This window comes from Lepidochelys olivacea (assembly GCF_965140295.1).
Source record: "Lepidochelys olivacea isolate rLepOli2 genome assembly, chromosome: 1".
NCBI classification, from domain to species: Eukaryota; Metazoa; Chordata; order Testudines; family Cheloniidae; genus Lepidochelys; species Lepidochelys olivacea.
In genome coordinates this window covers 31736675-31749541 of record NC_140411.1, presented here as the reverse complement: position 1 = coordinate 31749541, position 12867 = coordinate 31736675, and the positions used below count along the sequence as shown (strand labels likewise).

The 12867-nt window shown below is 39.3% G+C and overlaps 1 long non-coding RNA gene across 1 annotated transcript; it reads left to right on the top strand.

The window, feature by feature from the left end:
* Window positions 1-2215: 2215 nt before the first annotated feature.
* LOC311515472 lies at window positions 2216-9665 on the top strand. The gene is made up of 3 exons (XR_014710151.1): window positions 2216-2382; window positions 7427-7507; window positions 9185-9665. It is a non-coding gene; the product is annotated as an uncharacterized lncRNA (long non-coding RNA).
* The last annotated feature ends 3202 nt before the right edge of the window (window positions 9666-12867 follow it).

Genomic DNA, 12867 nt, shown 5'->3' with positions numbered 1-12867 from the left:
TCCTGTATAAACTTTTACTAAGACATGCTCATTGACACTACAGATTTGGAGCACTTCCGCACAGCACCGCTTTCCAGCCCCATACAGGATTGAGCCCTTAATCCTGTACATGTAATCCAAAAATGCTCAAATCTTTATGGCTATTCATGGCACCTATGAAGCTCAGGCTAAGAATAGGTACTGTACACAGTAAATGAGATCATGTTGTTCAGTAGTGACATGAGAAATCCCCTAGGTACTCTTTTTGCTTTGCTCATGTACTGGGAAACATATAGTACCTGTAACAGTCCCACAGATGTGTCACTAGAAAGGCTGTGGTATTTTATATTGCAGCATATCAATTTGGTTATCTTACTGAAATGATTCCAAACCTACTCCAATAAAGTCTAAAGATACTTTTTTTTTGGAAGAAGCATTTAAATATTCTGCGTTGCTGGCAACGATCTGGTAGAATTTTTTTTACTTGAAAAGCAACACTTACCAACAACTATCATGAGACTTCACATTCATTTTTGTTTTCTTATGATAGATTGTGTTGGTTCTCAGAATTGTTAACTAGATAGCATGGTGTGGAATGGTTCAGATCAGCACGAGAAGTTTGGATGCTAATAGAAAACGTAACTAAACTCTTGGAGCCGCTCGGCTCTGGCCACACTGCAAACGTGGATTGAAGATGTCATGTGATTGGGCTTTCTTGTGAGATTTCCAGTATTTCATACATATCTATTGATGTCTGAAATAAAGCATGAGGAGCCTCTCTTGGCACTCAGACATGACAGCTGGGGGAGTACTGTTAAAAAAAAATCTCTGCTACTATTTGCTAAGAATTTTTGATCAAAGTTGTTTGCTCTCTAGTTGTGCCTCCTTTCTGTTTTCTCTCAGTGCACATTTGTATGATGCAATGGGACATGCTGGATCAGGTTCTGAATGTGCCATACCTTGCAAGAGGAAGCCCATTCCAAGGACAACCATCACATGTTCCTTAGTACACCAATTAACATCAACATGCTTATGCTCTGTAACAACACTGTTACTGTAATGGCAACAGCCCTCAGTCGTCGGTGGGCAGGATTAAACCGGGGACCTCTGGTGCTTAGTGCATGAGCCACTACTGTGTGAGCTAAAAGCCAACTGCCTGTTAGCTAACGCTGTAGAGCAGAGCAGACTAATTTTATCTCTCGCGCTAAGTGGTCTCGGTGCCACTAGATGGGACAGAACACCACACCCAGGAGGTTTGTGGGTCACATTCCCAAACAATCATATTACAATGCTGCAATTTAGCCTTAATGTACATGAACAAAGGTATATAACAAGGTGGAATGGGGAATGTACACACATGCTGGATTGAGGTATTACTTTTTCAGATATAAGGAGAGGCAAGTTTGTCGCTAGTGTAATTCTAATAGTCTTCAGTGGAGTTTTACCGGGATGAATTTTGCCCATCTCCATCTAACTTGATACATATATTGATACGCTCTTTGTCTGGGTCCATTCAATCCTCGGTGCCTCAGTTCAAATGGCCAATGCAGTTTTGTGAGGTGGACATCTTCCATAAGAAGTTAAACCAAGACCAACTCATCCCACAGATAGTATCAATTGCAATGGTGTCGAATTCAAAACAGTAATATGGGGGAGGGGTCTCTCCCATTGTTACAAATCCCCACCTCACCTGGTTCCAAGCCCAAAATCTGACACTGTTTAATAATTAAGCATTCATAAGGTGACCTTTTGTTATCATTGTTACTGTCATTCAAAACATCTTCCAAAAAGAATACATACATTTAATTGAGAATATACAAGCTTCTTTTTCTTTTGTACACCTTTTGATTCAATCACCTAAATAATCTGAATATAAAACATGCTCCATTTCAAGATGACAAAGTAGAAAGTAAATGTAACAAATCTTTCAAGTGAATCTGAGGTTGTCACTTGAAAGGAACTTTCTTTACCTTCAGCACTGCAAAAAAGAGAATCTCATTGTTATACAAAAAGGTAACAAACTGTACAATATAGAGAAAGATCAAAGCAAGGAGAAAATAGGGTTCATTATATTTCCAGCTACATCAGCTGGGGGGTTCCATCATTCTGTAGAAGGAGGGTTAAAATTTCGTAGCAGTCTTTTTATCAGTGATTCAGGCTGTTTGCTCATCCATTTTGTTCAGTTTCAAAGGTTCTGTTTGAATATGTGTGTGTTTAGCTGCTGGAATGTAGATGAAGCAAGCTATTTTAAAGCATTTTTCTACTATACTTCTTTTTTGCAAGGATTTGGCTGGCTTATTATCCTTTTGTGTCCTGCCATGACATGTTCTTCTCACAGAGAAGTTCATCTGAGCCATGGATTTGTTCTCTTTCAGTAACATTCCGTTTGTTGCATGGAATAAAGTAAGCACAATTGTCAGCATACGTTTTGAGGGGATTTGCTTTGGGGATTGCTGCTTCCTTCTCATATTGCAATTTTATTGTACTTTTCACTCTTATTTATAGAGTTTTTCTTATTTCCTTTTAAAAATGTGTGTGTGCATGGCTGTATGTGGTTTGCCAGCTTCCCCACTGAGCCAGAATAGACAATCACTTCTGCTAGCAAAATATTAGGACCAAAAGAGTGTTTACTATCTAAACAACTTTCATATGGAGGTTGAAAGGGACACATGTTGCCTGATTTATATAAGACAGCAATAACCCATGAGCTATGCTTTGTTCTGTTTTGCACTATAAATATTCTTCTAGTTATTTTTATGTTTGTCTGTCTTTTGGAATAGATTACCCATTTGCTTGCGAATGAATTCTCTAAAACAACTAAATCTTATGACCAAAGCCCTGTACAACTCTACTGTGGCTACATCTGTGTTCCTGTTTACTCCTTGTCATAAATATAAAGGGAAGGGTAAACCCCTTTGAAATCCCTCCTGGCCAGGGGAAAGCTCCTCTCACCTGTAAAGGGTTAAGAAGCTAAAGGTAACCTCGCTGGCACCTGACCAAAATGACCAATGAGGAGACAAGATACTTTCAAAAGCTGGGAGGAGGGAGAGAAACAAAGGGTCTGTGTCTGTCTTTGTCGGGGATAGACCAGGAATGGAGCCTTAGAACTTTTAGTAAGTAATCTAGCTAGGTATGTGTTAGATTATGATTTCTTTAAATGGCTGAGAAAAGAATTGTGCTGAATAGAATAACTATTTCTGTCTGTGTATCTTTTTTGTAACTTAAGGTTTTGCCTAGAGCGGTTCTCTATGTTTTTGAATCTAATTACCCTGTAAGATATCTACCATCCTGATTTTACAGGGGGGATTTCTTCATTTCTATTTACTTCTATTTTTATTAAAAGTCTTCTTGTAAGAAACTGAATGCTTTTTCATTGTTCTCAGATCCAAGGGTTTGGGTCTGTGGTCACCTATGCAAATTGGTGAGGCTTTTTACCAAACCTTGTCCAGGAAGTGGGGTGCAAGGTTTTGGGAAGTATTTTGGGGGGAAGGACGCGTCCAAACAGCTCTTCCCCAGTAACCAGTATTAGTTTGGTGGTGGTAGCGGCCAGTCCAAGGACAACGGGTGGCATATTTTGTACCTTGGGGAAGTTTTGACCTAAGCTGGTAAAGATAAGCTTAGGAGGTTTTTCATGCAGGTCCCCACATCTGTACCCTAGAGTTCAGAGTGGGGGAGGAACCTTGACACTCCTACCTCCTGTTCCTTTCCCTCAGTTCTGCCATATCCTCTTTTTAGTGCTCCTTCTATCTCATTCTCAGTTACATGCTGTTTTTCATGCTCTGTATCTGTGCAAAACTATAAGCTCTTTCTAGAAGGGAGCTTGTCTTCCTATAAGTTTGTAAAGCACCTTGTAGTCCTATAGTGACAAATATACACCAGCTATAGTGATAGTAAAAGCTACATTTAAGGTTTGACTAAGCGTTTCCATTCAAAGTGCCATTTTTTGTTCATTGCTTTCTCCAGCTTTCATCTATCAGGAAGATATGTTCCATGTTTGGTCTTTACCTCAGGGTAACATTTTTGAAAGCCTTGGGTAAAATACAGTTCAGCCAGTTTTGAGAATTAGGAGAGTGCAACAATACTATAATTGTAGCTAGTTCTAAATAGTTTTAGCATCAAAATGTAAAGCTGGTGAAAAATTAGTTTCCCATCATAGGAAAATATTTGACATTTTGAAAAAAAAAAAATGCTGTCCTGAATCAAGAAAAAAGCTGAAATCTTAATTTTTTTGTGAATGAACAATGTGAAAAACATTGGTTCAGGTTAATCAAAACATTTCATTGTGATTTATTGTATTTTTTTTAGCAATAGTTAGCTTACATCTAAAAATGAAAAGTCATTTCAAAATGAAAAGGGATTTTTTTTTCATTTTTAAGGTGTTGAAATGGGATGTTTTGACAATTTTGAAACTTTTCCCCCCAAAAAATGTGTTTGAAACAAGAAATTCATTGAAACTCACCCTTTCCTGTGACAAAGCAGCATTTTCCCCTAGAAAAAGCTTAATAGAAAAATTCCTGACCAGCTCCATTAAAAAGGCTCAGGATAGAAATTGAAAATTTGTCAGGGAGAGGGGTAAAGGTGTCTGCCAGTTTCCCACTCAAACCTGGGTTTTATTTTCCTGAGTATTGAGAGTATGAAAATGGCTTAGACTTGGGCATAGTTTTTTTTTTAAGTATAATTCTTTTAAATAATGATCTCTCAACATTCTAAATGAAAGTGGGCTGCACTGAGCACTAAGATTTTAATATGTAGTAAAAAATCCCAGAAAAAGGTGCAATGAATCAAATATTTATTGAATAAGGCAGTGCAGTGACAGAAGGTATATAGCAGACATTAGGAATTGTAATTAAAGTCTGTAAGGTCAGAAGAGGCCTTCTTCTTTCTATGTGATATTTTAAAGTACATATTAAAACAGATTTGGATCATTATTCAAATAACCCCAGATTTTTAAAAAGGAAAAGCAATACAAAAGCTAAATTCTATAATGAATAAATGAATAAAATAAATAATCATAATTAAATCAATATTGGCACTGTAGACAATTTAATAATAGCAGGCATAGCCGAAAATAAGTCTTTGCTTAATCTCCATTGTTCAATATCATTTCTGGAGTGCTTTCTCACAGAAATCATACTTCCATAAATGACATTTCAGGGAATACATTTCTGCTTTATCGACATGCCAATTTCAGTCATTTTCCCTTTCATGAGGGCAAAACTAGGGGGTTGAAAGTTGAATTAAGTGATGTAAGAGTAATAGAAGATGATTGTCCAAAACAAGGCAGAACTGTATTTCAATTCAATTGTACCTACCTTCCCCTCTCACCATTCATACCATATCACTATCTATTTGAATCCTATTTTGTCACTGTCTTCTGCTTATTTTTCATAGCAAGTCTGAGCTGTGGTATTCATTCACATCTTTCAGGATCTGCATAACTTTGCTGTTTACATCTCCATTCTACTTGTGACCCTTTCTCTTCCTTCCCTCTGCAAAAGCCTCCCACCTAGTTCCCTACTTTATATATTTCTCGCACTCTCCTCTTCATAGCGTCTGCCATCCCAAGATTTAATTTGTATATAGTGCTTTATATATTCAAAGCACACACATTCACTCACTAAATCCTCGTGACACCTCACTGATACAGGTGAATATATATTATTATCCCCGTTTTATAGATAGAAAAGCCAAGATGACAAGTGAAATGTGACCGTGGCCACAGATTAAATTAATGAAAGAGCAAAGATTAGAATGCATGACCAATTGCCTCCAACCCCTGTGCTTATACTTCCAAACCACCTTTTGCCCTACAGTGCCACTTATATTGGAGAGAGCTCTCTCCTGACCTTTTGGGCTACTCAAACTTTCGCTCATCTTTCAAATCTTTCCTTTAAATACATTTATTCCAGGAGACCTTCCAATGATAACATGTTAAATGCTCTCATTTCTGGAGTGCTCCTGCTCTAATTCTGAACCTGTACCTACTTCAGGTGAAGTCAGTGGAAGGTTTCCGATTTGCTCCAGTGAGAACAGGCCCTTAGATTGTCATTTCCAAGAAGCAGGAGCTTTGGGTCTGTTTCTCTGCAGCCCTGCGCCTGGTGTAGTCATTAACACCCTTTGCAAAGTGGGTGCAAAATGATGCTAAATCAGAAAAGTAGTGTTTTATACAGTTTGCATTGACATAAATTACTATTCAAGGGTGCAGGTCAAAGGAGAATTTGATTAATAGATTCTAAGGCCAGAAGGGACCATTGTGATCACCTAATCTGACTTCCTGTGTAATAGAGGCCATAGAACTTCTCCAAAATAATTCCAAGAGCATATCATTTGAAAAAAATCTTGGTTTAAAAATTGCCTGTGACCATTGATAACTTGCACCAACTGTTGATTAACATCACTGTCAAGGTTCCTTCCCCACTCTGAACTCTAGGGTATAGATGTGGGGACCTACATGAAAACCCCCCTAAGCTTATTTTTACCAATTTAGGTTAAAACTTCCCCAAGGTACAAACTATTTTACCTTTTGTCCCTGGACTTTATTGCTGCCACCACCAAGCGTCTAAGAAATATAACAGGGAAAGAGCCCACTTGGAAAAGTCTTTCCCCCCCCCCCAAGCCCTACACCCCCTTTCCTGGGGAAGGCTTGACAAAAATCCTCACCAATTTGCATAGGTGAACACAGACCCAAACCTTTGGATCTTAAGAAGAATGAAAAAGCAATCTGGTTCTTAAAAGAAGAATTTTGATTGAAGAAAAAGTAAAAGAATCACCTCTGTAAAATCAGGATGGTAAATACCTTACAGGGTAATCAGATTCAAAACATAGAGAATCCCTCTAGGCTAAACCTTAAGTTACAAAAAGACACAAACAGGAATATACATTCCATTCAGCACAACTTATTGTATCAGCCATTTAAACAAAACAGAATCTAACGCCTATCTAACTAAGTTGCTTACTGAATTTTTACAGGAGTTCTGACCTGCATTCCTGCTCTGGTCCCGGCAAAAACAACACACATATAGAGAGAACCCTTTGTCCCCCGCAGGTTTGAAAGTATCTAGTCTCCTCATTGGTCAGGTGCCAGTGAGATTGTATTATCTTCTTAACCCTTTACAGGTGGAAGGGTTTTTCCTCTGGCCAGGAGGGATTTAAAGATGTTTACCCTTCCCTTTATATTTATGACCACTTAAAAATGTACCCCTTATTTCCACTCTGAATTTGTACAGCTTCATCTTCCAGCCATTGGAACATGTCAGAACCTTCTCTGTTAGATTGAAGAGCACATTGTGAAACATTTGTTTCCCACATAGGTATTTATGGACTGTACTCAAGTCACCCCTTCACCTTCTCTTTCTTAAGCCAAATAGATCAAACTCCTTCAGTCTATCACTATAATGCATTTTTCTAACCCTTCAATGATTCTCATGGCTCTTTTCCCTGTCCAAAGTTTCAACATCCTTCTTGAATTGTGAACACAGGAACTGGGCACAGTATTCCAGAAGCAGTTGCATCAGTGCCAAATACAGAGGTAAAATAACTGCTCTATTCCTACTTCAGATTCCCCTGTTTTTTGCATTCAAGGTTCACATTAGCCCTTTTGGCCACAGTGCCACACTGGAAACTCATGTTCAGCTAATTATCACTCTGTTCCCCCACCAAATCTTTTTCAGAGTCACTGCTTCCCAGGATAGAGTCCCCATCATGCTAGTATTATGTGCATTCTTTGTTCCCAGATACATAGATTTACTTTTAGCCATTGTAAAATACATATTGTTTGGTTATGCCCAGCTTACTAAGAAATCCAGATCACTTTTTATCAGTGATCTCTCATCTTCATTATTTACCACTCCCCCAATATTTGTATCATCTACAAATTTTATCATTGATGATTTTATGTTTTCTTCCACGTCATTGGTACAAATGTTAACTAGCAGAGGACCAAGGACAATTCCCTGCAGGGCCCCACTAGAATCCTAGAATATCAGGGTTGGAAGGGACCTCAGGAGGTCATCTAGTCCAACCCCCTGCTCAAAGCAGGACCAATCCCCAACTAAATCATCCCAACCAGGGCTTTGTCAAGCCTGACCTTAAAAACCTCTAAGGAAGGAGAATCCCCCACCTCCTTTGGTAACCCATTCCAGTGCTTCAACACCCTCCTCGTGAAAACGTTTTTCCTAATATCCAACCTAAACCTCCCCCACTGCAACTTGAGACCATTACTCCTTGTTCTGTCATCTGCCACCACTGAGAACAGTCTAGATCCATCCTCTTTGGAACCCCCTTTCAGGTAATTGAAAGCAGCTATCAAATCCCCCCTCACTCTTCTCTTCTGCAGACTAAATAATCCCAGTTCCTAGAAACACCCCTGTCTGATGATGATTCCCCATCTACAATTACATTGAGACCTATCAGTTAGCCAGCTTTTAATCCATTTAATGTGTATGCGACAGACCCCTGGGGTACACCTTAGAACTGTGGGACCACTGTGCCCCCTTAATTCTCCAGCCTGGGATGTCTCTCCCAATGTTATGTTAGTGACAAGCAGCAAACCCTTCCAGGTGCTGTGATCATTCTGCCATCAACATGTAGAGACACACCCAGCTAAATTGCATGCAGGCTCTCACAGCCTCTCATGAACTATGCACAGGGAGATACCAGAAAATCCCCCCAGTCCTAGCCTTGTACCCCAGAAATGTGCCATCTTAACTGCTCAAGACCTTCTTCAACAATGCAACCTCAGTAATTAGTTCAGCACTTCATCAAAAGATAGTGGACATGCACCAGCCTTTGCAATCTGAGTTGATTCCCCAAGCACTTAGACAAACTCTCTAGTAAATATAATACATTAACATAAGTTTATTAACTACAGAAAGATTTTAAATAATTATAAGTGTTAGGCATAGAAGTCAGAGTTGGTTACATAAGAAATAAAAGGTAAAATCACAGTTTAAATCTTAAACTTTATCAGACTAAGCAAAATTTTAATCAAGTAGTTTTTCACCCCACTAGGCATTGTTAGCAGGTCACAGTTCTTAACATACAGGCTGAATTCCCTACTGAGCCTGGGGCCAATCTCCCCAGTTCCAAGTCAATTCTTCCAAACATTCTTGTTGCCTTCACAGTAGGTTGTGCGGGGTGGGGAGGGAGGGGGGGAGGGGAGAAGAGCGGTGGACTCATGCAATTGTCCCTTACTTTATACTTTCAGTTGACGTCCCTGGAAAAATACTGGATCAAACATGGAGTCAAGCGTCACATGTCCCGATGACTGGCTGACTCACGGAGTTAAGCAATCCCCATTTTGTAGAGCTTGAGCAACTGCCTCTTATTGAATTGTAAATCTTTTCTTTACAATTCCTCAGCTGGTCAATGGCTAGTGATGGTTGCTTAACTCCCGTCTGGGAGTGGGTAATCCTCTTTGTTGCCACTGTAGAGCTAGCTGTAGGTGTATCCCAGACTCATAACATATTTCAATTACAATCATATAGCAAAATCTTATAACTCCATTTGCAATGAGGATATACATATTTTGACAGAACAATGAGTTTCAGCAAATCATGACTTTTCATAGGATACCTTACAAGGTGTTCTTTGTACAAAATATCACAACCATTATGCAAGTGGTGAATGTGGGGGTTACAGGGTGCTATTTTGTGGTATAGTATGTAACTGTGTCATGTTAATTTTATATTGATCTAGTTTTTTAATCAAAATGTTGTGTGGTACCAAATCAAATACCGTACAGAAGTTTAAATATATTACATCAATGCAATTATCTTTATCAACCAAACTTGTAATTTCATTTAAAAAAATCAAGTTAGTTTGAAAGGATCTCTTTTCCATAAATCCATGTTAATTGGCATTAATTATATTACCCTCCTTTAATTCTTTAGTAATCAAATCCCTTTTCAATGGCTTCATTAACTTCCCTGGGATCAATGTCAAATTGACAGGCCTATAATTACCTCAGTCATTCCATTTACCTTTTTTGAATATTGGCACAATGTCACTTTTCTTCCAGTCTTCTGGAACTTGGCCAGTATTTCAAGACTTACTGAAAATCAACATTAATGGGACAGCAAGCTTCTCTGCCTGCTCTTTTAAAACTCTTGGATGGAAGCGATCCAGACCTGCTGATTTTAAAATGTCTAACTTTACTAACGGCTATTTAACATCCTTCTAAGATACTAGTTGAATGGAAAGAGTGTTACCGTCATTATATGACATGACTACTCCTGCTTTTTCCCAAATATTGATTGAACACGTCTGTCTTTTCTGCATTATGATTGAAAATTCTACCAATTGCATCTAATAATGGATCAATACCAGTGTTGTGATTCTTTTTATTCCTAATATCCTTAAAAATTTCTTCGTATTTTTCTCAACTCTGCTAGCCATAGATTTCTTCTTCTGTCCCTTTGCTTCCCGTTATCAATTTTCTACAGTTCTAAGCTTTTGATTTATTTATATATATATATATATATATATATATATATATATATATATATATACACACACACACACACATATATACACACACACACACACACACACACACACACACATATACAGGTTGGTTTTTCAACCAATAAAACCTTCTTCCTTGATTGTCGCTGTTTGATTTCTAGTTTAGTGTTCTTAAACAATTTCCAATTATAATTAACATTTTTTTTGTTTGAATTCTTCCTGCCAGCAGATTTGGCTTTTATTTTTTTCAGCTTTGTTAAATGGGGGGCTCTCTTTTCAAGAACCAAGTATATATATTACTGCTCCAGACTTTATTCTATTTATACATTATAAATGTGATCGTCATGCTGACTTGTACCTAAACGGCCATCAATTTTTAGTTTTGTGATCCGTTCTACATTATCCGTCAACATGAGGTCTAATATAGAATCCCCCCATTCTGGATGCAACAATTGTGGTGTTAGGAAATTGTGGTTTATGATATTTAGTAATTCCAAGGATGTTTTAGTACTGGCAGCATGAGACCTCCAGCGTATGTCAGTTTGACATTTTTGTCCCCTGGTCATTTTTAATTTGCTTTTTAGGGCCATACACACCTCCAATATGCCCCTATATAAATGACAATGAAAAATATAACTTCTGTTGTCTTGACCCAGGCACTCTGTGAAGTGGCTGTTTACAGTTTAAGTCATATCAAATGAGCATGTACATTTCATGGGACATAAATGAGACTTTTTTTTTGTAACACTTAGTTTCATAGAAATAGAAGGGTTCTCGTAGGTGCTCTAGTCCAGTCCCCTGTACTGAGGCAGGGTTAAGTATTATCTAGACCATCCCTAGCAGGTGTTTGCCTAACCTCTTCTTAAATACCTCTAACCTCACAGTTAAGAAATTTTCACCTAAATCTCCCTTGCTGGAATTTCAGCACATTACTTCTTAAATTTGTTCTCCATAACCACCCTCCTCTTTATAACAACCTTTTACATATTTGAAGACAGTTATCATGTCCCCCCTCAGTCTTCTCTTCCCCAGACTTAACAAACACAGTTTTTAAAATCTTTCCTCAAAGGTCCCATTTTTTGAACCTTTAATTGTTTTTATTCCTCTTCTCTGGACTTGCTCCAATTTTTCCATATTTTTCCCAAAGTGTTGTGCCCAGAACCGGATACAGTACTCCAGTTGAGGCCTTATCAGTTGAGACTGAGTACAGTGGAAGAATTACTTCTTGTTTCTTGCTTACAAAACTCCTGATAATAGTCTCAGAAAGATGTTTGCTTTATATGCAACAGTATTACATTGTTGACTCATATTTAGATTGTGATCCACTATACCCCCCATATCCTTTTCTGCACTACTCTTTCCTAGGTAGTTATTTCCCATTTTATATTTGTCCAACTGATTAATTCTTCTGAAGTGGAGTACTTTGCATTTTTCCTTCTTGAATTTCATCTTAATTATTTCAGACCATTTCTCCAGTTAGTCAAGAACAGTTTGAATTCTAATCCTGGCCTCCAAAGCACTTGCAACCCTTCCCAACTGGGTGTAGGCCACAAACATTATAAGTTTACTCTCTATGCCATTATCCAAATTATTTAGGAAGATACTGAATATCATTTATGAAGATATAATTTGTTAGATACTAAGGCTCAGATCCACAAATGGGACTTAGGCATTATGATGGTTATGACACCTAACTTCTAGGTGCCTAGAAAATCACAGGAACGACACTGTGACCTACAAAACTTGAGTTAGGCAAGTGTCTAGATTCCTATACAATGAATGGGAAGTGAGAGGCAATTTACAATCAGGGTGAAAGTAACTTAAGGGACTTACCGGTACACAGGGCCAGGGTCCTGAGCAAGTGGGCGGGGTCTCAGGTGGAAAGGCAGGGCCTTTAAATCCCCAGGCCTTTTAAATCGATGCTGGAGTCCGAGGGCTCCCAGCCACTGCCACTACCCTGGGGCTCTGGTGACGATTTAAAGGGCCCAGGGCTCCAGCTGCAGTAGCGGCAGCCAGGAGCCCTGGGCCCTTTAAATCACTGCTAAAGCCCCATAGTAGCAGTGGCGGTGGCTGGGAGCCCCGGCGCTCCAGCAGTGATTTAAAGGGCCCTGGGCTCCCGGCTGCCACTACCACAGCTGGAGCCCTGGGCCCTTTAAATCGCCGCCAGAGCTCCATGGTAGTGGTAGCAGCAGCTGGGAGCCCTGGGGCTCTGGCGGTGATTTAAAAGGCCCGGGGCTCCCAGCAGCAGCCGGAGCCCATGGCCCTTTAAATCACCAGCAGAGCCCTGCTGCCGGAGCTCTGGGGTAGTGGCGGCAGCCGTGAGCCCTGGGGCTCTAGCAGCAATTTAATGGGCATGGGGCTCTGGCTGCTGCTGGGAGCCCAGGGCCCTTTTAAATTGTCGGCCTGGGAAAGCTGCCCCCTGCT